We start from the raw sequence: 23,307 nt of genomic DNA, 5'->3' as shown, positions 1-23,307 counted from the left end.
CCACACAACACATAGACACTCATTTGTACCATCACAAACACCAAAACAGTCTCACACGAGAGCGTCTGGTGAAGTGAAATGTCAAGCAGATAAGTGAAATTGTTTCGTTGTTCCCCAGAGAGTAGAAAGCGAAGCAGAGCAATTATCTTAATTGTGTTCCAGTGGTGTTTATACCCATCATGCTTTGTCGCTGAACACCTCTTCTGTTTTCTCTGCATTTTCTCCATTTGTTAATCTTCCTTTTTAATGCCATTCTGTCATGTTGTATTGTTGACTCTTATCACAATCCTTTGTAATTTCCCTTCCATTACTCGCCTTTTATACTTTAATTTATTCATCTTCTGTCTTTCAGTGTCTTAGTTTAGAGTTGAGAGTCTCTTTTTATCAAGAGAATTATCCTCAGTGTAGTAAGACTTATAAAGTCTAGTTCATGTCTATAATGTACTTATGTTAAGGGACTTGTATAATGATAAACCATCCTTGTCCATAAAACAGTATGGACAATATAAAAAAACTGGAACATATAAAGTCAAATTTAACAAAAAGGAAATACAAAATTATTTAGTAGTTTCTGCATTTATGTGCAGTAATGTGTACATTATACATTTCTGCACATGTGTAAGATGCGTATTTGCATACTATTATAATATTACAAACATGTTTATACAACAGTTTTTTCTGGTTGTTGAGTCTGATTGGCTGATAGCCGTGAGATATTAAAGTAATATCAGCACACGGACAGCCTCTTCACCCTTGTGTATTACTCCGCCCACACTAACGACATCAAGAAGGCTGAACAACTCTGCATGGTTTGACAAATATTGCAGCTGTTGGGCAACATAATGTACTCTTGAGGCTTTTATTGGTCAAGATTGTAGTTGTTTAGATTGCAGCTATGCAGTGTATTAATAGTGCCTATTTGAAAATATGTTTTCATAAATTCGGGACTTTATGCACGTCGGCGACCCTCAGCCTGCCTTATTGCCCATTGTGAGCACTCTTAAGAGGGCCAGTAATTCAAAAGTATCGTGGGTGTCTTTAGTCTACTGTAAAATGTTATTTGTTTAGGCTGTATCTAAAGGCAATACTTTGGTCACAGTCATGTTATTTACTCCTGAGCAAATAGATTTGACGGCAGTGTTAAGTTTAAGTTAATGCTGAATGAAATCTTGGTTGTTATTCTTTTGACTGATTTACTTGTCTTTATATTTGTTTAATGTTATTGATCTGTTTAACAAAAAATATTTTTGAAGTAAAAATTCAGTAGTAATTTAGCACAACTTACAAAAAGTTAAATTGTTGTGCCATAAGATGGCGACAGAGATAATAAGCGGGGATAAAAATGTTTTTCTGAGCGTAAGTTTAAAACAAAACTTGAATAAATCATTATAGAACAGTTAAGGGACATTCTAAGTTGATCTCTCTCTTTTGTATTTTATATTGCTGTATTTATGCCATAGTAATCTCGTAGTGATTGCTTTGCTTTGCTCTTTTTGGTGTTAAATTTTTCCCGAGAAATACTGAGAAATCTCTGTAAGTTAGACTGATGGCATTTCATGCTGTTCAACCTTATAATCCAAAAATGTGAACTAAATCACCTGTTTTGTCATCACTACAATACCCTGCATAATGCAGGAGAATCATTCAGATACTATCTCTAAAGAGACGCATTGGCAATGGTTTCTGCTGTTCTGACCATCAGCTCCAAAGATAGGCAAAAGAAAGTAGTTCCTTATACAAAAGAGTTTTTGAGACTCTCCATGTTTGATTTTTCTTTTTTTATATACACAATTATGCTGTCTAACTTTTGTATAAACGCAATATCACACTTATAGCTGTGCAATATGGCTGTATATCGTCTCTGGTGGGACACTAAGGCCAACTTATGCCTCCCAACAGTGCTGATATACAGCCACATTGCACTGCTACTCCTGTGATATTGCTTATTTTTAAAATGTAAATAATAATAGTAAGATAATTGTATACTGATAATAATAAAATTTTATAGAAATAATTATTATTAATAATAATATTTATTATTATTATTATTAATATAAATTTTTATTTATTCATTTTCTTTTCGGCTTAGTACCTTTATTAATCCGGGGTTGCCACAGAGGAATGAACTTATCCAGCACACTTTAACGCAGCTTATGCCCTTCCAGCTGCAACCCATCACTGGGAAACACCCATACACACATTCACACACATACACTACGGACAGTTTTTAGCTTATCCAATTCACCGATAAAGAATGTCTTTGAACTAGTGGGGGAAATCGGAGCACCCGGAGGAAACTCACGCAAACACGGGGAGAACATGCAAACTCCACACAGAAATGCCAACTGACCTAGCCGAGGCTTGAACCAGTGACCTTCTTGCTGTGAGGTGATCGTGCTACTCACTGTGCCACCATGCTACCCCATTATTATTATTAGTCAATTTTTTTTTGATTAATTTTTTTATTTATTGTGAAAACAATGTAAAAACAATATAATTTTCAATTTTAATGCTGCACCTATAGGTCAGTATATGTCCAGTATACAATTATTATTATTACTACTACTACTACTACTACTAATAGTAATAATAATAATAATTCAATGTTAATATTTATTGTTAATAATAATAATAGTTGTTGTTGTTGGTTTTATCATTTTTATTATTTAACTTTTATGGAGCGCCTATAGGGGGTTATTTGGAAGCATAGGGAGTGCAACATTATGAATTCATTAAACATTGTCATTAGGTTTAGCCTGCCCGCTGAGTTACCTGAATAATTTATTTGCTTTAAGCTCTCCTCTGTGTCATTGTGTTGATTTAATTGGCATCAGCCACAAATAAAATATTCCTGATTGCTTTAATCTGCCATTTTATTTTAATTGTCAACGGGTCGCTGTTCTTCTGATCCCAACAAAAGCATATGATGCAATAAAGGGATTTGGGCTTTTGCTCTGATGTCTGCAGCTCCGCTTGGTGTTGCAGTGAGAACAAATGTACTTATTTCGGATGCCTCTTTTATTCTCGGAGCCCTTTTCTCTGACGGCACGACCCCAATTAGCTTCTAGACGACTCAAACGGCTCCTCAATGTTAAACATGATTTCCACAGATGCTGCTCTGTAGTTGTCATTCGGAGACGGAGAGCTAACACTGCCAACAAACATGTTTAGGATGAGGAAAGCTTCTTGAACAAATGCCAACACTGACAGGAAGCACTGCAGTCTGACTACAAATAGGAAGGAAAGCTTTTTAACATCCAAATCGTTTCTGCTCAAATGAATGCAAATTAATGCTTTGTTGAAGTTCCCTGTTTCTCAGAGTTTTTTCTTCAAGTTTTTATCACAATATACTGTATGGTATTATCACAGTATTGATGCAAGCTGCAAAAACAGTCCATTCGAATGTTTTCACTCAATTGAATGGCTGTTATCTGTGGTTATCAGCTGATAGATATAGGCCATTAAGGGCATTCTGCGCCTACTGGTAGGCTCAGAAGGCTGTTGTCATCCATTCACATGGTTAATCACCTATAGATCATGTACGGCTGCGACCGGAAGGTAACAAGAATTATTTTAATTGTATGTGTATATGTATTTTATTAACGTTTACCCCTACCTCAACCCTAAACCCAACCGTTACAGTAATGTAAAAACAGATTTGGATCTGGAGTCTTCTCTATTAGTATAGCGGATTAACCACGAGAAATAATTATATTATTTAATAAATTTCCCATTAATTGTATTTTATTAACGTCTATTAGTCGTACTTCTCTATTAGTATAGCTGATTAACCATGTAGATGAATGATAACAGCCTTCTGAGCCTACCAGTAGGGCCAATATCTATCAGCTGATTACCACTGATTATGCCCATTCAATCGAGTGATAACATTCGAAGCGAGTGGCAAAAAAGAGTTACTTTAACAAGTTTCAAATCTGCATCAATTAGAGGCTGCAATCTTTTTCTTTTTTGTATTGTGATGCAATTCCTAGAGAAGCAGAATATTAAATGAGAAAACAGTGGATTTGACTTGTTTTTTCTTCTGCAAGCTGATTGGATGTATTAAAGTAGGCATTTCATTCAGAAAAATTGGGAAAAGGGTTTCAGGATAGTTATTACAACCCAACAGTAGGGCTGGTTAATAATTCAATATCAATATACATCACGATTGTTTAGTTTTTTCAATATCGGTGATATGACTTTTAAACCCAAAGTCTTTGGTTAAGTATGTTAGCCAGACCCAATCCCTCAGACAGACGCTGTTAGCAATCTAAGAACTTAACTGAAAATAAACAGAAAGCGCATTTCAATTTTACAAGAGCAACCTTTTTTTTCATGACATGCACAAACATTGGTGTGTTTTCTTTTTAAAAACGCATTTTTGAATCAAAATGGTTCTCAATTTTACAGCATTTCAGAAAAATGATCTCCGTCCACAGTTTAGGTGTATGCAGATTGCTAGGCTACCATCAACCGTTTTCACAAAGGATGACAAAAAATTGCTACAAAAAATTGCTGCAATTCTTACACAGTTTTTGTAAGGAGAATATTACAAAGCACTGCAGTGTTTGGTTGCTCTGGGTTTGTCTGACATAATTAGTCTACTAAAATGTGTATGTTCCATAAAAAGTATGAAGCTGATCGGTCAGTTCTTGTCACATGACTCGACTTGATGTTTTTAGATAGGGGTCATGTGTGTGTCGCTTCAATATGCATGCCTACATTACAAATAACGAACTTGCACACAAAAAAGACACAATATATGAACGGCTGCCATCATTTGCAATCTCCAGCAGTTGATTTTCTTCCTGCACAGACATGCTGGATTCACCTGATTTGTTGACAAATGTGTTGCGGATCCCCTCCTTGGCAGTTTGTGGGTTCTTCCCTGGGCCTTTTCCCCTTTGCAAAGAAACTTTACAAGGACGTCTGTTTTGTACTTATTTTGCTGCTTGTGGGTTAAATTTTGGCACTCAAATGACCAAGATGTAAGCGAGAGAATACGGTCATTGTTCAAAATAAAAGATTTTTTTAAATAAAAGATCCTTCAGACTCAGATAATTAATAAAATGGAAATAATTAATGACTTCTTGTGCGGCCTGGTACCAATTGATCAGCAGCCCGGTAGAGGTCTGCGGCCCAGGGGATTGGGAACCACTGCTATAGAGTATTTTCGCAATGCATCATCAGTCAGCCATATTGGAGGCAAGAATGTTAACAATGCTACTGAGCCATCATGCCACCCTCCATTCTAAAATTTGATATAAATAATTATTCACTGTATTTTGAAGTGCCCATGATAACAACATCATGCATGTTCCTGATCACAGTATTTTATTATTAAATATCAGCATCTGGAGAAACTAGATATGAGAGAAAAGGAATATTACAACAGTCTCCTGGTATGTTTTGTAAGACAGAGATTTTGTTTCGCACTCATGAATAAGCTTGACTTCTTCCATGCTGGTCTGTTTCTGACACAAAGATAGACTTGCTTTTATGGTGCTTTTGTGTCCGTCTCCAATCACTGTAATTGCATAGAAAATTGCCAGCTGTATAGGATTTCTCCTTTTATGTTCCAAAGAAAGCAAGTCATAGAGGTTTGGAATGACATAAGGGTGAGTAAATTACGACAGCATTTTTATTTTGAAGTGCACTTTGCCTTTAAATCTTTTAAGCTATTAAAGTAAAAATAAATAAACTTCTCTACTTGGTGAAGCTGATGAAAACATTAGGCTGATTCAGGAGCAGCTTGTAACCTAATATGTCTACTCCTGAAGGCTGCCTTTGGAGACAAAGTTCAATTCGAGGACCAGAGTCGATGACTTGAAAGTTCACTACAAGAAAACAGAGGAGACCACAATGTGGTATGAGCTTTTTAGACCTGTCTGCTCCTTCTAAATTAATGCATGTGGGGGGCTTTTATTACAGGAAGGCGCTCGCACACACACACACACACACACACACACACACACACACACACACACACACACACACACACACACACACACACACAAACACACACACACACACACACCTACATCCAGGAAGTGGTGTGATTGAATCATTGATCAGTTTAATGGAAACTCTGCACAACCGGTGGAGCCTTACTGCAGTCTTTCTCATGTAGGGGAGTAATGAGAATTGAGTCAAAGAGAGACAGACTGGGGAAGAAAGATGTAGAGACATGTTATGTACACACCACATCTGCATCATGGAAAGATGGATGGGCTTATGGTTGAGTGGATGGATGGATGGATGGATGGATGGATAGACAATTAATGCATAAAAGGATGAATTTACAAATGAACAAATGAAAGATTGGTAGGATATATGGATGGATGGATGAATGATTGGATGGATGGATGGATGGATGGATGGTTAGATGTATGTGCAGATGGATTGGTAGACGTAATGTATGGAGAGGTGGATGGATGGATGGGTGTATGGAGGGATAACAATACAGATGAATAGACGTACAGACAGATGGATGGTTGAACGGATCAATGAATGTATGGATGGTAGGATGGATGGATGGATGGATGGACAATTAATGAATGGATGGATGGAAAAAAACTGATGGTTGTAATTTGGACTAATAAAAGATTGGATATATGGATGGATGGATGGAGGGAGGGATATATAAATGGATAGATAGTTAGATGTACATGCAGATTGATTGATGGACGTATGGACCTGTATGGATGGATGAATGTATGAACATAGATGAATAGGAGTACAGACAGATGGAGGGTTGGACATATGGATGGACATGGATCTATGAATGTGTGGATGGATGGATGGACGATTAATGAACAGATGGATGGATTACAAAAAGACTGATGGTTGGATGTTGGACAAATGAAAGATTGGTTGGATGGATGGGTGTATGAATGGATAGACAGATAGATGTTAGATATATGTGCTGATGATTTGAAGTATGGATGGATGGATGGATAGATAAACATATAGATGAATAGAAGTACAGACAGATGGATGGTTGGACATAGATGGCCATATGGATTAATGAATGTATGGATGGTAGGATGGATGGACGTACAGGTTAATAGAAGTACAGACAGATAGATGGTTGGACATATAAATGGACATATGGATCAATCAATGAATATATGGATGGATGGATGGATAGATGGACGGACGGACAATTAATAAATGGATGGGTGGATTTATATAAAGTCTGATGGTTGGATGTTGGACAAATGAAAGACTGGATATATGGATGGATGGATGGATGTATGAATGGATAGACAAATAGATGGTTAGATGTACATTTGCAAGGATTGATGGACGTATGGCCAGTTGCATGGATGTATAGAGGGATGGATGAACATACAGATGAATAGAAGTACAGACAGATAGAGGGTTGGACATATGAATCAATGAATGTATGGATGGTAGGATGGATGGCTGGACGGACGATTAATAAATGGATCGATGGATGTACAAAAAGACTGATGGTTGGATGTTGGACAAATGAAAGATTGGATATATACTGTAGATGGATGAATGGATGTATGTATTACATGTACATGCAAATAGATTGATGCACGTATGGCCAGTTGCATGAATGGATGGATGAACATACAGATGAATGGAAGTACAGACAGATGGAGGGTTGGACATATAGATGCACATTTGGATAAATGGATAGCAAGATTGATAGATAGATGTATAGAAAGTTTGATCAGAATGAGCTCCAAGAGCAAGGAATATTTAGTGGTTTACAGAAGCTATATATATATATATATATATATATATATATATATATATATATATATATATATATATATATATATATATATATATATATATATATATATATATATATATTTATATATATATATATTTATATATATATATATACAGATTTAGATGAGGGTTGGATTTGGGACTAATGGATGACTGGTTGGAAGCGTGGATGTGTGCGTGTGCATGTGTCTATATATAATACATTTTCTCAATGTATTTCTCATTCTCCTTCCCCCACCCCATACAGACACACACAGATCATAAGCGATCTTCCATTAGACCCTAATTAGACATGTGAACAGTGCTCACACAACAACAGCACTTATTAATAGAGAGACTGCAGCCCTTCCACTGAAAACAGATTACAGTCATCGCTGTCTTAATTGCCTTTGATGATTCAGTCAAAAAATGCAGCAAATTCAGTGTATGCATTAATACACACAAGCAATTAGCAGTTCAAACCCGTTGATGTTTTAACTGAAGCAGAGGGGAAGTCATTAGTTGTAATATTGCACATGTGGCATGTGGTTCATTATCCAATTTCAAATCACAAAGTTCCCTTTTCAACCCATGGGAATGATAATGCTGCTCTACTAATGGTGCTCTGGTAATTAAGCAAACAAATATACATATTGCAGTTTAATGGAGTTACCGTGGTTACCATTATGATAATAAACCATGTATGAATCAATTTCAGCATTGATTTATTTTTCAAGCAAACTCCAGAGTTTGGTGGACTCCAGTGAACCTTTATGCATATGCAACAGTCTACAAGCTTCCACTGCCTCCACAATAGACCGGTCTACTAATTTACCACAGTTCCGCTAAATGCATAATTGATATTCATGAGGTCTGTTCGCATTGCTTACCATTTTACTGCGGCAGCCTGGAGATATTATTTCCCTCCGCTCAGACAAACAGACTGATGTGCGCTCGGGCTAAGCCCCATCACAATGTAATTAATCCCTGTGGGTCTGAGAATGAGTTTTAACGTCGACTGATATGTCGTGTAGAGGACACCATTGAGCTGGAACAACTTGAGGGTTGTATCTGTAAGTAAAAGTCAAAATTCATTTGCATCTAATGTGTTTTTTTTGGATAGCATTGGTTTCAAACTGTGAAAATGGATGGTGATTGTGACCAGTAAGCTCCAAAATGATAATGACTTCATAATGACTCCAGTTTTGGGCTTTTTGGCATGCAAAGCTCTTGTAAGGTTTTTGGAATTTCAAATGTGGAGCAGAAGTCAATTATTAGCTCCACACATAGTTAAACACTTGACAGTCAGAACTGGTCGTTTTTAATTTAATTCAATTCATCTTTATTTCTATAGCGCTTTTACAATGCAGATTGTGTTAACGCAGCTTAACATAGAAGTTGTAGTAAAATAACTCTGAAAACTGAACCGACACACTTTCACAGTTCGGTTTAGTTCAGTTCAGTGTGGTTTAACTTTCACTGCTTAAAGTCCAAACACTGAATAGCAGTCCATCGATGGGCAGCTCCACAAGTCCCAAACCAAGCAAGCCAGTGGCGACAATTGCGAGGAGCAAGCTTCACCAATTGACAAAAGTGAAGGAAAAAACCTTGAGAGAAACCAGGCTCAGTTGAGCACGACCATTTCTCCTCTGGCCAAACTAGAGCTGATGTCTAGGTGCAGGCGGCTGGAGAATGGTGGACATCCATCATGGAGAAGCTGCAGGTGTGAGTAAGGCTCCGGCGGGTGTTCAGGCTGGCCCTCGAGAACAATGCAGAGACTCGTCTGTCACTGGGGTCTTTCAAGGTCAGTCTCATGCTCTCCACTCCTCCATGACTGCCATAACATTTGCTCAGGATACGGCCTGGTCCATGGTTATGAAGACCTCTAGAAGTTCTCGATGGTTGGCATCATCTCTTCATAGGACTTCATAGGAGTGCATAAGTGGTGCTGCACAATCTCTAGAGGACCCCCCAGGAGTATCCCCAGGTGGAAAACAGAGAACAAAGAAAAAAATTAGAGAAGCTACTGTTCATAGTGTATTTGAACGAGATATTAAGTTTCAATGCAAAAAAGACGTGCTATAAATGAAAATAACAGTTATATAAATAAACATGTAAAGCGTAGAAGTATTTCTAACAAAATATCTGGTGCATTAAGACAATTAAGACATTAAGAAGTGTTCCCACGGGTGGTTTAGAAATATATTTTTTGTATTTTAGATTGAAAAAAGTTTTATGAAAGTGGCTGCGTTTACATACACAGTTTTTATTTGTTTCAGAATGAAGGGATCTGACTAGCCATGTTTTCATCCAAAGATGCAAATTAGATTTATGCGCAAAACTGAAATATCACATAAAACATTTGCAAATAATGCAGCGTTTCCATCCAATGAGTCAATGAGAACAAAATGATCACTTCCTGACATACTGGTGCCAGATATATATAAAAAAAAAAAAAAAAAGGAATTTGCTGTCGTAGGAGAAGCCAATGTGAGCCTCTTATATAATAAACTACTTGAACATACGGTGGCTGCTCTTTGGGAGCTCAGGCACTCAATACAGTTGGCAGTCTGCTGCTTTATCTGTTAATACCATCCCATCACACTCATGATCTATTAAAAAATCCTATTACTTTTTTGATGCGCATGCTAGAATTTATTCGGTTTCCATCTATTAATGAGTGCACATTATTTCTTATCAAATAAAAAGTTTATTCCACTCAGTTGGACATATAAGTTTTTAATGCATATTTTCAAAATCTTTGCTTTTTTCGTTAAGCATTTTTTATGTGATATTACTAAATGCACTTAAAAAATAGGTGGATATTTACAAGGGGTGCACGATTCTGGCAAAGATGTGAATCATGAAATTTTTTGCTTAAAATCAAGATCACGATTTTTTCACGATTCTGTAAATGTAAAATAAAGGTTAATATGAGTAGCCTATTATTATTGTTAGTTCTCAAACATATGGTAAGACAACAATAATAATATTAGGTCTATGTGTAGGTCTACTGTTGCTTAAAACTCTAAATTTTGTACAGTCATTATGGTGGACTTGAACAAACTTTTAATATGTCCTGTCTGTTAATTCAAAGGAAAATATGACATCAGTATATAATCTCGGTAGTCAAACAGCTCGCGGTCAGCTCAAGTGTGATTTTGCGGCAGCGAATACATCATTACATGAAGACAGAAATTACATTTTTGGGTGAATTATACCTTATAAATACTGTATGTGCCACTTAACGCCATTTGAAGGTGTCAGTTGTTGCTGTGAAGATTTGTGTGACTGCTTTGCTTCTCTTCTGACCTTGAAAATATAATTGGCTGAATCGTAGAAAAGCTGAATTAAGATCATTTGTAGGGTCGAATCGAGATTGTGATCTTTTTTCAATTAATCGTGCAGCCCTAATAGTTACAGGCTTTTTTCCATTTAAATGCATTCATTAGCTTTGAATTTGGATTATGGTTGTACTGTTTCCCCTTTTAATGGTTTACTTGAAAACTTTTTGGTCGCATTCTGCCATCAATCTGATTACTTAAGGATTATTTGGTAGCTTGTAAACACAGCCAGTGCAAAAACTGTTTGGCTGTTTGCCAGATTTACTAATAATGGAAAATCAGCATGAATCCACAATCTTATAAAAGCACCAATGGGAGTATAAGATTGTCTTGTGTTTCTATTGACAATAAGCTAATGAATGTACCACCGATGCATCAGCTTATTTCCATAATGACCAATATAATCTACCAAGAGCAGTTCAAATAAAAAAGAAATATGGTCCTTGGAACTGATGCAGATTACATTAAATGAGCATACTATTACTGATTACCAAAGAAACTAACATGAGTTCTGATGTCTAAATTCTGATGTTACATTACTCCTCCTCTAATCAATGCATATAAAATAAGCTCAGACTTTCAAAATTTGCTCTGCTTGAGAAAGCGAGAATAAAAACATACAAAGACTATTTGTTGTACTCTGCATTAGTCACCTTAGTTTAGCATCAAATGCAGTCTGATTATTGGAAATCGAGATCTGTCAGCAATGGGCGAGCAATTTGTGGACAGCTTTTCTTGTGCATGAATTCACCCATAGGCCAACAAACCGATGAGAAAACCAACTATTATGATGAGTCAGAGCAATAGAGTGCATGTGCTAAAGCTACTGTAAATCCACTTGACTGAACCCCTTTGTTGTTTGGCACATCAGTAATTTATGAACAAATTGTATATTCCTCATATTTAATGTTATCCTAATGTTACTGTATACTTTAAATGACAAGTGTTTTATAATAATGTTAATGTTATTTAGCCAAGCCCATTCTCTCAAATGTCTGTGCAGAGCATTTGCAGCTTTTATGGACTCCATACTGTTAAAAAAACTGTCCCTTAATATACAGTTGAATTATTAGCCCTCCTTAATTATTAGCCCCTGTATATCTTTTCCCCAATTTCTGTTTAAAGGAAATAATTTCCCACACATTTCTAAACATAATAGTTTTAATAACTCATTTCTAATAACTGATTTCTTTTATCTTTGCCATGACAGTACAAAATATTTTACTAGATATTTTTCAAGAGACTCATATTCAGCTTAAAGTGAAATTTAAAGACTTACCTAGGGTAATTATGTCGATTAGACAAGTTTGGGTAATTAGGCAAATTATTGTATAACAGTGGTTTTGTCACGTAAGGGTCTGGGACAACAGAGGTGAGGATCCATGTGCAGTTTATTAACAAGAATTGCAATCAAAACAGGGCCACCAGAAGCATACAGGAAATCAAGAATATTAGTCAAAAGCAAGCAAAAGGTAAGTACAGGCGACAAAAAATCAAAATAACGGTAAAACTAGGGATGGCTGAGGTGAAACTGATCCCGAAGCACAAGTGTTTCGAAACACTGCACCGAAGCATGATCTGAAACACCCAGGTCATGTGACTAAAGTGATTCAAAACACACTGGTCATGTGATTAAAAAGCATTGCGATTCAAAGCATTGATCATTTTAGAAGCGTTTTGAGACCTTCCGAATCTGCATTTGACTGACTGGGTCAGAATAAAACTCTGTCTCATATAGCCTAGTGGACCGTGCGTGTGCACATTGTTACTATGCAGCAACTTTTAGGTTCGAATCTTGACTTGTACAAATACTCAGAAATTATGATTTTATGTATTTATGTATGAGCAAGAAAGTCGCTTGGTCACTGGTTCAATTCTTGTCTCAGTTATCATTTCTGTGTGGAGTTTGCATGTTCTCCCTGCATTTGCATGGGTTTCCTCTAGGTGCTCCGGTTTCTCCCACAGTCCAAAGACATGTGAATTGGGTAGGCTAAATTGTCTGTAGTGTATATATATGTTTCCCAGAGAGGGGTTGTGGCTGGAAGGGCATTCGCTGCGTAAAACATATGCTGGGTAAGTTGGCAGTTCACTCCGCTGTGGAGACCCCAGATTAATAAAGAGACTAAGCCGACAAGAAAAAAAAAAGAATGACTGTGAAAAGTTTTTTGCCCTGTTAAATGTCATTTGAAAAATATTTGAAAAAGATAAAAAATAATTTTGGGCTAATAATAAAATATAATTTGAAAAAAAAAAATTATATGTATATATGTGTGTGTGTGTGTGTGTGTGTGTGTGTGTGTGTGTGTGTGTGTGTGTGTGTGTGTGTGTGTAGCAAAAAAGTGAGACTGGGATGGGAGTGAAAAGCAATTCATGTTATTAGCTGAAAATATTACCATTTAATATTGGTTATGATGCCACAGTTTTTAATTCTCCACACTCGCAAATGTATCTTGGCTTTTGTAAAACGAAATATCCCGCTGGCTGTTAGTAAATCCATTCAACTGCTGACCTGTGGACATTGGAAATAAAGCAGCAGCAGTTTTTAGTTGTTTTCCTGAAGTGAGAAATTGCCTCAGCACTCGGCCACACTGAGAGCGAAAGCGATTTACTCCTGCTGCTTGGACAGTCCCTGAGGACCTGCAGGATGTAGAGCAGAACGCCAGAGCAAAAACCATCAGAATGGTTTGTACCGTGAAAAATGAGAGATGTCGTGCAATTATAGCTGAAAAAGAGGGCTTCTCTGTGGAATCTCACTTTTGTCCACGCTGCATTACATCCCAAAATCAGAAGCTATCAGAGCATATTTATATGCAGTTGAATTATTTATTTAGTTAAATATACAGAGCTCAGCATAAATGAGTAAATCCCTGACAGATCTTTCTGTTGAATTCATATTTTCTATAGGATGCTTTGCAGTATATTTAAATTTGTGCATATACATTAGATAAGTCAGTACCAAAGCCCAAACTGGAGCTAATCTAATAAAAAACTAACTTAAGATCTCAGTGTAAAAATGCGTACACCCAAATTGATATATTAAGTGGAAATATGAAAGATCCCCTATTATGGGTTTTTGAAAATTATCATCCATACAGAGTGCAACACAGCTCTAAATCAATAAAAACATTTAGCTGATGTTTAAATCTGAAAGTGCACCTTAAACATATAGATTTTTTAAATAAAAGACTTTTAAATGATTCGTCATTCGTCCGAATCTTTTGCCTGTTCGTATCAACGTCGACATGAAACAATACCAACTATGAATTGCCGGATCTGGTAAAACGTGAACGTGCTTAACGTAAACGTTCTAGTGATTAATGCAATAATCTACCCTGCAACGGTGGATTCGTCTGCCGTTTGTTAAAGAAAGGAACAGAAAACCACTATGTATGGGACTTTGTCATATCTTGACAAGGACTTTATCAGTACACAGTCAGTTCATGGATCAGTTTTTTCCTCCATTTCATAAGTTTAAGTAAGTGCGATTAAAATGGTTGCCTCCTTGTTTTCTCTAGTTTGCAAAATATGTATTTAATTATGTTTTGTTACTTGTAATCGCTTCACACGGCTTGATAAGCTGGGTGGACGTTTCTCTCTGTTTTGCGCTGAACGCAGTAGACCAATCACAACAGACTGGGTCATCGGACCATTCAGCACAGGTTAGCATTGCACTAAGGAAGGGTTTTGGAACAAATGAATCCATGAACAAATCATATTGGAGTCATTGGGATAATTTAGCGCAATCCCACGGCAATTTGTAACTTTTTGATTTTGTGGCTAATTCGTATAAATTTGTACGATCTAATACGTACAGTTTAGTACGATTTGCTCATCACGCAATTACTGTTGGGTTCAGGGGCAGGGTTGGGTGCCAGGCCTCCTTTTTAAAATCATACATTTTCATATGCCTGAATTTAGGCACTAAACTGACAAAACGGAAAATTCATTTCTCGTGAGATCAGTCTGGATAATTAGGTAAAAATAAATGCTTATTATAAGACAATGAACTGTTTTTTTTTTTGACCTTGTATCCATATCAGCCTGTTGTTGGAGAACCCCAAAACCAAAATATGACCTTTTATAATGCAAAATAATGACTCTTTAAATACAATAAAAAAAATAATTTAGTTGAATTGTAGTTTGTAATTTAAGTTTTGCAAATTTCTTGTTTCAATTTAAATGTATCATATTTCTATTCCTGAAGATATTTGTTGACCAATCTCTTATTTTAATGAATATAACTGTATAACTTTATAATATAAACCAGGGGTGTAGTTTCTGTCTAGCATAAAACTGAGTCTTTAATTGTCATTTATAAGGAATTTATAAAGCATAAACAGTCCTCACTAGATTAGGTCACACAACTGGATGAGGTTGAGTTAATAAATCGTTTATTAACATACAAATTAACTGTTAATATATGCCTGAATAATAAGATATATTAATGGTAATTTTAAAAAACTCATTAATCATTTACTTATGCATTCTGAATGATCTTAAAAAACACTGACTGTGCTTAAATAACTGGATTATAAATAATGCAATAGTTAATTTAGTAATAAAAATGAATACTTATAGTATGAAAATACAACCATTAAGCCCATTGTACGTGTGCTTATAAGTCAAGAATACAGCATTTGTAGCTACAGTTATAAATTGCTTACTAACATGTATTAATGTAGTTACTGTAGTTCGTGCTTAACAGATAATGAACTAACTATTTTGCCAATGCTTAATAAATGGTTCATAGTGTGTAGTTACTATAAAGTGTTACTAAATTACTATCTATATTTACTGAGAAATTGATAAAAATATTCATTTTCAAAAGGGTTGTATTCATTTATGTTGAGCACTGTATGTAATAAAATAATAAGTATTTTATTCCAATATAATGCATAGCTATATTAATGCAATGATAATGGTGCAATATTTACATTTTTTGTTATACAGCATTTTTTCCACATTAGAAGAGAATTCAGATTAATCGTCATTAAAATAATACCACAGCACAAAATAAAGGGTTTATTTTCTTTATGCAAATCCCAAATGTGGGAAAACATGATCTGAATTTCTTGACAGATGCACCAATTAAGACCAGGTTTGTTTGTTTTTTTTAAATCACAGCTGGCTCTTGTGCTCTGGTGGCTCAGGCTTTGGCCAAAACATCTTTACAGAAGGAATATTTAATTGGTCTGGATTCTCTCTTCTTCTCATCATGCTGTCCCAGCCAGCCCTATCATGCTCTCTTTGCATGAGATGTCTCCCCCTTCGGGCTTCATAAATAAACCAGTACTGGAATGGAAACGCTGGGTTTCTGAGCTCCGTGTCAGACAGGCGAGTGATATATGGGCTCTGGCTCTGCAGAAACTAATACACATCCACATTTTTCTGCACAGTAATTGAGTGTTATTGCTGTGTAACAAGAAGATAAATCTTCTGACAGTGAAATTTCAATAGGGATTTACACCGCTGCGAGTAACACACATTGGGGTGTTTTGTGTTACTCTAAATCAAAACACAAAGAATATGTCTGGTTAGGATGAATCAGTCACAGTGTTATTTAGTATTATATATATATATATATATATAATTTTGATTTAGTTTGACTAAGTTAATATAAAACTAACCTGTGCTGTATTTGTGGTGAAGCTTTGACGCCTGTCACCATCTTGCTTGATGGCCTCTAGTAATGACATGCTTCATGAAAACCCCTACAGAGCACATAAAAATCTGATTTCTCAAGCTTACAACTGCAGAATCTGTTTGACATCTGCCCGCAGCATTTGTCTCAGTATTATTCTCGCAGTCACATTCAGAAATGCAATACTGGACAGAATCATAAAAGCTCACCCTCAATTCTCTGAGGACACATTCGCACATTGGCTGCATTCACACAGTTTGGTAGGTAATAATTGCAGTTACGGGACTGACATCTGTGTTTTGAAAGTAGCTTAGACGATTTCTCGCCTTGTGATACAGTTTTGTGTTGCGTATTGTTAAATGTGGGGTTCCCGTCACATTATTTACATTGTGTAGTTAAGTTTGTGATCTTAAGTATATTTGGGATTTTGACATATTTGTTTGTAAATATAATTAAGTGGTACAACTATATGTGTTGTAATCATGTTAAGGCACATTCTTAATCAGATATTTATTTTGAAAGGGATATATTCACCCAAAAATCTATCTGATAGGATAGTGGTGGACAGACAGAGAAGCATTGGGAGCAGAGAAGGACCTTGAGCCAGAAATCAAACTCGAGTCGCTGTGAGCAACATGGTGCTATATGTTGGCACACTTAGGCCCCGTTTACACTAATGCGTTTTAGTTTGATAGTTTACTTTTACGCCATCCGTCCACACTACGCCGGAGTTTTCGAGTGCTGAAAACGGAACATTTTGGAAATGCGGGAGAGCTCGTTTTCTTTCTAAAATGCTGCTGCCCCGACTCAGTGTGGATGAAGAAAAAACGGAGACATCTGAAAACGGAGGCGGGGCTGCCGAGATTCGCTAGCTGATTGGGGCTTTTGTGTCATTGCGCATCCTTCCCTTATTCGTCAAGCCCCTATCACATGACTATAACACATGGCTTTAACGCTACCGGAAGACAACAGATCAGCCTTCACTGTAAACAACAACATGGACACAGAAATAGAAGCTTTGTTTGCACTATCGTCTGTTTTAGGCGCCATTGTGGAGTTAAACTCAGCCTTTTTTTCTACAGCAGCGGCATGTATTCGCTAAAACACGCATGCCCAGTGCGCGAATGGTCATGTGATATACGTTTTTAGTGGCGTAGTGTGGACGGAGATATATTCAGAAAAGCTAGGTGAAACGCTGGTGTGGACGCGGATCGTTTTTGATCTAAAATGCCGTTTTCAAACTAAAACGGGGCCTTAACCTTTAGGCTATTGGTGCCGACCCACTTCAAGTTTTTAAGCTGTAACCACCGGATTATAAAGTCGAGTCAGACCTTCAAGAAGTTCTGACTCTGTGTCCTTTGTCTTTTCTAACCGATCAGACTTGAGTTTATTTGTAAAACTGTCACTAAAATCTAAAAAAAAAAAAAAAGAGTAGTCTTTCTCCGAGGGGGTCAAAACTTTCAAACACAAAGCATTTATTCTTCATCGACCCACTTTAAGGTGTTTATCTGTCTAGCTAATGTATCACTAACAGTGACTAGGACATGATTCATCCTAACAAACTTCCAATTAATTCTAGCAACAGGTTAATGTATGTTAGAAACATGCTAGCAGTGCAATGCTAGAAATTCATGTAAATAATTAGCTTACCCTGCCAGACCTACATGCAAACCAACTCAGAGTAAAACCAAAAGTCGTTCAGATTTTCAGAATTGGCTTTGTCAAACCAACATAAACGCACCATCACACTTAGTTCAATTAAATTCAATTCAGCTTTATTTGTATAGCACTTTTACAATGTAGATTGTGTCAAAGCAGCTTCACATAAATGGTCATAGTAACTGGATCCGGGTAATTCAGTTTTTAGTCAATGCTGAGCAGAGATCAGAAGACAAAACACACCAGTTCACAAACATGACAAATATCACTGTATGACTTCAGCAAACTTGTGACATAATCTTTCAATCATACATGTATTGCCGCTTATATGATTTTGTTATGGCTTGTTGTGATTTTTGGAGCTTGACATCAATTTCCATTGTCAGGAAGACATTCTGCTGATTGTTCCACTGAAGAAAATCAGTGTGTTGAAATGCCATGAGTGTGTAAGACAGAGAAGCAGCGTGATTTTTGTAGATGTTTAGGTGCAAATATTTTGTTTAGAAATGATTGTTTACACACACACACACACACACACACACACTCTCTCTCTGTCTCTCTCTCTCTCTCTTGTTTCTCGAGCACCAGGTGTTGCATTAATCAGTATGTGTACAATCAGGCATGATCATTTCAATCAGACTATCCTGCTGTTTGTTTACAGTGTTAGTTTACGCTTTTTGTTTACTTTGATTATTTCAGATGCTTTTCGGCTCACATATAAAATGCAATTGAAAATAGTTTTCTGTTTGCCAACAGTGTAAGTTGCAATGCCACATACTCATGCCAATCATTTTGTCACCTTGAAAATGCTGAAATGAGAGAGTCTAGAATAAAAACAAACAGGGGAAAATACCGTAAATTTATCAACTCTAAAATACATTGAGTTAATGTTTGCTTTCACTTCAAACATGTTCATGGGCTGACAATAAATATGATGATCTTTTCTTGCTTATTTTATACAAGCAGTACAACATAGGTAGAAGATTTTAACCACAGGAGTTTTAGACACTTTTTTTACACACTAAAGTCCCCACTTAAAACTCATTGCTCACTGAGTCTGAAAATTCCAAAATACATCCCCACATAACTAATACATTTGATCTCATGTCGGTCAATCACCTTTAGACACTTTGTCCTTAACTTTATTTTGTCAAAAAAAAAAAATCGAATTGGGTTCGATTTCTCCATCCCAAATCCCCCCTCCCCCTTTTTTGTATCCTTAGAAATTGTTTTTTAGAGGTATTTTGACAATTTCAGGACCACCTACTAGCAAAAGCCAACATCTAGCATGCAGTTCCTCTGAGTACAGAGCGCTTCATGACAAATAAAGTGTGTAATATAAGGACAAAAAGTCACAGATGGTTGAGAACAATTGCTGTAGCAAAATATATGCTAGTTTTAAAGTCTGCAACACACATCTTTCATGCTGTTGTTTGGCAAGTGCGTGTGTGTGTTTGTTTGCCCATACCTTTATCATACCTTATGTTTCTGTTCAAGATTAATCATTTGTTTCTGTAAATTTATGTTATGCGGCTGATGTATCGCAGGCAAAGTATAAAAATGTCACTGATTTCCTGAAATAAACGTAATATTTTGTGAAAATCCCACACAGCTCATTGATAAAGTTAAATGAAACTCTTACTTATCTCCATGGATTGGATGGACACAATATTTTCTCTTTGTTTCCTTTTTTGAAGAAGAGAGATGAGAACAAAAGCATCACAGAGATGAATTTGTTGGATCCGATTATGAAAAAAAAAATCTAAAATCTAAATCTAAAAATTTTGGTAAAGTCTTAGTAAAGCACATGCCTAATCTGATTTCACAAAGTAATATAATGTAATGTGTATTTATAAAGCGCAGTTATTGTGTATGGCCTTACACCCAAAGCGCTTTACAATCTTTACAAGGGGTCTCTCCACAACACCAGCAATGTGCAGCATCCACTTGGATGATGTGACGACAGCAACAGGACAACGGCGCCAGTGCACTCATCACACACCACCTATTGGTGGAGTGGAGAGACAGTGATAGAGCCAATTCGGTGGGTGGGGATGATTGGGAGGCCATGATGGATAAGGGCTGATAGAGGAAATTTGGCCAGGACACAGTGGTTTACGAGAAGTGCCATTGGGATATTTAATGACCACAGAGAGTCAGGACCTCTGTTTAACGTCTCATCCTAAAGACAGCGCTCAATGGCAGTATATTGTCCACTTCACAACTGGAGCATTAGGACTCACACAGAACACAGGTTGCCTGCTGGCCTCACTAACACCACATCCAAAAGCAACCTAGTTGTTCCCTGTGGTCTCCCATCCAGGTACTGACCAGGCTACGCCCTAAGTAGCTTCGGTGAGAAGGAGTTAAAGTAGGACATGTTCCTGGAGTAATGTTTACTGTATGTTGATCCTGGAACCACATTCCAATCAGCCAATCAGAATTAAGAGAAACAAATAGAGTTTATGTTAAGTTTATGCTTACGGTTAGGGTTATGCACTTCTACATGATTGTTATCGAACTATAATTCCTCTCAGATTTTGAGAATAATTTACAGTTATGGTTTGGTGTAGGAGCAGGGAATAGGTATGGAATACATTTTTGGCTCATTATGGATGCATACTCCTGCATACATTTTTGGACAGCGTGAAATATGTCCCAGGAAGTAGTTTTTTGCAGTTTTTGTTTTTGTGAAATGGACAGACGCTGCTGTTTATGCTTTTTAGATCATAGATTTTCTTGCCGCTGTCATTCCCGCCTGCTCTTCTCGCATAAATCCACTAGAGGCTGCTGTCCACTGACTGACTGACCAATCCCCTCAGAAAAGCCCCTATGGCCATCTGATTTTTACCACATTTTCAGATCTTACCATGTTCTCACCTTGTTATTTACTTGTTTATTTGTTTTTTTTTTGGCTTTTGCTTTTGTTTTACCTGCTTTCTGGAAGCGTTCTTCGCCAGACCCAAACCCTGCTATCGCGGCCAAATACTTTCTGTGTCTCAAGTTCATCAATGTATGCGGTGAGCCATTGCGCAAACTGGTAATGGTTGAAAAGCCATCCACATGCAGGGAAGCGTTCAGCTTGTAGCGCGAAAACAAACAGAAGCCTTTGGCGGTGTCATAGTGCCCCAAAGCATTCGTTTTAAAGACAAAATGCAGTCATTAGTAGCTGTGACTACATAATTCGCGCTCTCCAGAAATGTATACAGGGCTACGTATTCGCAATGAGCCTGTGTTAAAAAATGATGTTCCAGGATCAACGTAGATGTTAAACCAGGATTGCATCTTTCTTGCCAAAATCATCACATGCAAAACACATACGCTGCGTCCAAAACCGCATACTTCCATACTATACAGTATGCTAAAATCAGTATGCGAGCCGAGTAGTATGTCCGAATTCATAGAATTCGAAAATTAGTATGCGAGAAGTACCCAAAAGACTTACTACTTCCGGCGAGATTCTAGAGTGCGCATCCCATGCATGCTGCGCTATCCCATAATGCCCTGTGAGAGAACTCATGAATGGGAGTAAAGCGACGCAATTGACGCAGGTAGGTCACGTGACCATGACAAAATGGCGGATGTAGTACGTCCGAATTACATTCATACTTTTCACATTCATACTGTATAGAACATACTTTTCTAACGGCCGAGTAGTACGTTTAAATTCAAATGCAGTACCTACTGAGTAGTAGGCGGTTTCAAACGCAGCCATAGTCTCGTACTGTAGCTTATTCCGTGAAATCAAAGCAGCTTAATATGGTTAATGGTCCAGAGAGACACAGGGTTACATTTACATTCTCGTGACAAATTTCAGTGCCGTCCTGTTGTGCTTATTAAGCATTTCCAAGATACTTCTTCGTACTTCAAGCTTAGTGCCACTGTTCATGCATATAGCTTTTTCCTCTCTCCTCTTGCCACTTGTGAACAGATTTATATCAGTTGGCTTACAGAGAAAACATTAGTTTTGGGCTTAACAGGCTGACTGGTAGAAGTTCATCATTTCTGGCTTAAATATGAAAAACGTGTGTGAGATGCATTTGTATCGCTATGGTCTCAATGCAAGCCGCCAAAAGGAGACAGATGCCTAGCCATCTGAACAGAGTTTCAAAACTCAAACCCTTAAGTCATTCTCGCCCTATTTTGATTATTATTGGTACGAAGAATGGAAACATTACCCATATGTCATGGCATTAGAAATGAGCTCAGCGTTGAAGCAAGCTGAATAATTGTCATGTAGTCATCAAAATAGCTGCAGGCATGTGAGCATCACATCTTGCATGCAATTTGGAGCAAATGACCACTAATGGACGGGAGAAATGCTGACGAACCTGCCAGGCTGTGTTTCTGCCACAGCAACACTGGCATTACTTCGGCCATTTGGTGACACGGCATTGTAGACTTTGCCAAGAGCAGACATGCCAAGACAATCATGACAAGATGTTTGCTGCATGGGACTTTAGCTCTTTTTTTTCTCCTTTGTGTCCTCCTTTAATTTTCATAACTATCTCCAATGTTTTATTGGTCTTGAGCCTGTCCTGTAGGATGCACTTTTATACAGTTTTAATTAAATGTCTCCGTTAGGTAACGCTGAATAAGTGAACACTTTATCCAAGGTTAATTTTCAGTGATCACAATGTGAGATAATTCTGTTAATTAAATAAATTGTGGAGCGTTTGTGCCATGGAAATGTTAAGTAGATGGTAAAAATTCATCTTGAAACTATAGATACCATTAAAGATCCTTCCTTTTCAACAGTGTCGAAATGTCAAATTGTTCCTCTTAGACAGTAATGTTATTATGTGGAGTGCAAATGGAGCCTAAAGTAGGCTTGTAATCTCATTTGTTACAGTTTTCTAATGAATTTTGAAAAAAAAAAAAGCTCTTTTTTGTCAAAAGATTTTGATTGTTTTT

General features: G+C 36.9%; 1 protein-coding gene across 25 annotated transcripts in view; it reads left to right on the top strand.

The window, feature by feature from the left end:
• The window catches only part of rap1gapb (RAP1 GTPase activating protein b), a 186,213-nt gene that overhangs the window by 55,552 nt on the left and 107,354 nt on the right, over positions 1–23,307 (top strand). For 5 of the 25 annotated variants that reach the window (XM_073954607.1, XM_073954600.1, XM_073954596.1 and 2 more), the window contains exon 2: positions 16,218–16,427. The exons of the other annotated variants lie outside the window; for them this stretch is intronic. The gene's annotated coding sequence lies outside the window, so the exon portion shown is untranslated. The remainder of the gene's footprint in view (positions 1–16,217; positions 16,428–23,307) is intronic. 25 annotated transcript variants of the gene reach the window in all.

The sequence above is a fragment of the Danio rerio genome, chromosome 6 (genome assembly GCF_049306965.1).
Source record: "Danio rerio strain Tuebingen ecotype United States chromosome 6, GRCz12tu, whole genome shotgun sequence".
Taxonomy (NCBI): Eukaryota; Metazoa; Chordata; class Actinopteri; order Cypriniformes; family Danionidae; genus Danio; species Danio rerio.
Note: the sequence above shows the minus strand (reverse complement) of the source record. Positions and strands in the feature narration are given on the sequence as shown.